This window comes from Oncorhynchus keta, unplaced genomic scaffold (genome assembly GCF_023373465.1).
Source record: "Oncorhynchus keta strain PuntledgeMale-10-30-2019 unplaced genomic scaffold, Oket_V2 Un_contig_26870_pilon_pilon, whole genome shotgun sequence".
NCBI classification, from domain to species: domain Eukaryota; kingdom Metazoa; phylum Chordata; class Actinopteri; order Salmoniformes; family Salmonidae; genus Oncorhynchus; species Oncorhynchus keta.
The window spans coordinates 1-3,136 of NW_026285211.1; the positions used below are offsets into that span (position 1 = coordinate 1).

General features: G+C 44.7%; 1 pseudogene; it reads left to right on the plus strand.

The window, feature by feature from the left end:
- Positions 1-238: 238 nt before the first annotated feature.
- LOC118392739 (N6-adenosine-methyltransferase subunit METTL3-like) lies at positions 239-2,217 on the plus strand (annotated as a pseudogene).
- Positions 2,218-3,136: the final 919 nt, after the last annotated feature.

A 3,136-nucleotide genomic window follows, 5' to 3' on the forward strand; every position in this document is an offset into this window, starting at 1 on the left:
TGCACAATAAGCAAGAACATAACTAGCTACTTTATTTAATCTATCTGCATTGCATGGCAATTATAAGCAAGGCAAGCTTACAAAATAGTACATTCAATTTGCAGTAAATGCTTTAGTTAGCTAGAAAATGTACATCCACTGTTTCACAAGACGACTGCCTGGTTTGCTGGTTGCTTCAGAATTAGAATTTCATACTCATGTCACAACATCATAAAGCTAGTCAGCTAACTTGCTCGAAATGTCGCATACATGGTGCAACATCCAGGCACACAGGAAGCACCAGGATTCTCTGCGAGAGAGACTGAAGAGGCGGCAGAAAGACCCCACACAACTCGGTACAGGTCGCATTTCCAATGTAATGCTTGCAACATTGCGTTGCAGAGGCAGTTGCAGTCCGTTCTGTGTGGTGCATACGTTGGATTTATCGAACGTATGTATCAAACTGTATGCCTAGACGGCTTGGCATGTAGTGAACGTTGAACTTTGCACACAGGGTTGCGTCAATCGAATCTGGTATCAGGATAAATATGACATTGAGTCACCGATTGTATACTATGTATTTTTTATTAGCTAAGCAATAAATAAATACCAGATTTGAATTGACAGAAAGAAGATGGACAATAAGAAGTAATGTTACTGTTTGTGCATTGTCTGTGGACCCATCGTTATATGGTCCAGATACTAGTGATTGTGAGTGAGCAAAGCTCTTAGTCTGCATAAGCACTGTTGTTACTGCCAATGTGATTTACAACTTGGTGGTTATCTTTTCTCAGAGGTGGGAGGCAGCAATGCTGAAGAGGCTGCTGCATGGCATGAACGTCCCTCCAGAGCCCCCCAGGAAGAGGCTGAAGTAGAGGAGAGACTCCTGGGATATCTGTCTGACCTGAGCCTCTCACTGCCTACTGATTCATCTGACCATCACTGATGAGCTCGACAGTGTAAGGTCTACTATATTTGCATAGACAAGTACAGAACAACAATAGAAAGTACACTGAGTGTATAAAACATTAGGAACACCTTCCTAGTATTGAGTTGCACCCCACCTTTTGCACTCAGAACTCCCTCAATTTGTCAGGGCATGAACTCTACAAGGTGTCGAAAGTGTTCCACAGGGATGCTGGCCCATGTTGACTCTAATGCTTCCCACAGTTGTGTCAAGTTGGCTGGATGTCCTTTGGTTGGTGGACCATTTCTTGATACACACAGGAAACTGTGGAGTGTGAGCAACCCATGTCTCAAGGCTTAAAAATCCTTCTTAAACCTGTCTCTCCATCTACACTGATTTAACAAGTGACATCAGTAAGGGATCATAGCTTTCACCTGGTCAGTCTGTCATGGAGAAAGCAGGTGTTCCTAATGTTTTGTTCACTCGATGTATATGTGTTACATGCTGTTGCTAATTTGAATGAAGACTGGATAAGAGTAATCGCTATGAGCCACTTTGCCATCACTGCATCACATTGACATTCCATTTCCTATCCTTTCCCTTTCTTTGCCTTCCTCTCTCTTATCCCTGTCTTTTATATTATTCCTCCAGTCTTAAGCGCCCATCACCCATGGCTGCATCCAGAGTCTGCTGCTCAAGTTCTATGTCCCGGAGCTCTTCGAAGTAAGTCAGCCGTCTATGGGCACCTCTTCCTCCACGCTAGTCATCTCCGTGGACCACACACAACTCTGGGCCATGATTGGGGCCTTAGCTCAGAGAATGGGGCCCAAGTGAAAAGCAGAGGACCAAGTCCACCATAAATGTCCAAAAGGCTCCTCCGCTGCTCTTCAGAGCTCACCCTCCCCTCTGCCCACTTCCTCATCACACTGGCACCGGCTTCCTCCTTCCAGCTAGTCGGCCCTCTGATTGGAAGGCTGGCCGAGAAATGGGTGGGGCAGAAACAGGGTAGGACCAGTAAGGGGCAGACGCCTCACCTGGACATGGAGATTGAGAGCCTGCTGAACCAGCAATCCAACAAGAAGCAGCAGAGCGAGAAGGTACAGTAGAACCCGGAAGAGGAAAGGGAAATAGATGGAACCCAAGTGTGTGTTATAGATGAGCAGAGTGATCCTGGAGCTGCTGAACACCAGCACAGCTAAAGAACAGTCCATTGTTGAGGAGTTCCGGTCGCGCTCAGGTCCAGGAGTTCTTTGGCCATGGGACCAGAAAGGAGTGTATGCGGTCCAGATTCACACCCCAGGCTTGCACCGAGCAGCATTTCCGGTCAGTGCAGCACTTCGGTCAGTGCATCTACACAGTCTTAGATATACTCTCCAAAATATGTATTGTTCTTGATGAATCAAGAAATCCCTTTCTTTACCTCGTCTTTTATTCTATACTTAATTTTTATCATCCTCCACAAAAGATTGTTGTGCTGGTTGAATCTCTAAGCGCTCTCTCCATTTCTCATTGAGCTCTCTCTATTCAATCACTTATGTGTCTTATGATTGGCTGATCTATCTTTTTTGTTGTTGTCCTACCCTATTGACTAAGCCCAAGTCTTCTCTCCCTCTCTGACGCATCACCAACAAGCATACAGACGAGAGTCTGGAAGACTGCTCTTTCCTCAGCACCTGTTTCCACATGGACACCTGTAAATACAGTATGTGCACTAGGGGATCGACAGCCTCCAGAGGCAGAGGGGGGTCTGATGGGTTCCCAAGTTTGGGACATGGAGGTGGGACTATACCAGGGGGAAGAAGACAGCAACGTGGGGAAACTGTTCCCCTCTCAGGTGAGAGAAGAGGAGGAATAGAGGGAAGGGAAAAGGGGAGGCTTATGAAAAGGAAGGAGGGAGAGACTGGTGGGGGCCACCCAGACTGAGTCATTTGCAAACCAAAGAACATGTAGAGGACTGTCTTCAGTTTATTCATCTTTTTGTACCAATTACAATATTTTGTAATGAATAAGGTTGAAAGAAAAATATCTTCATTAGATATTTGCACATTTCACAATATCAAGCTAAGTTAATCCACCAAAACATTTTTAGTATGCAAATTATTTTTGTATTACATTTGTTAGTAGTATTTCAGCCATTCCCATTACAACAAGAATAGAGTAAAATGTTGGGATCTTTGATTTCCATTCAAATGGTTGAACATTGGGCAACCATCAATGTTTTTGTCACCATTATTGGGGATTATTGCATAT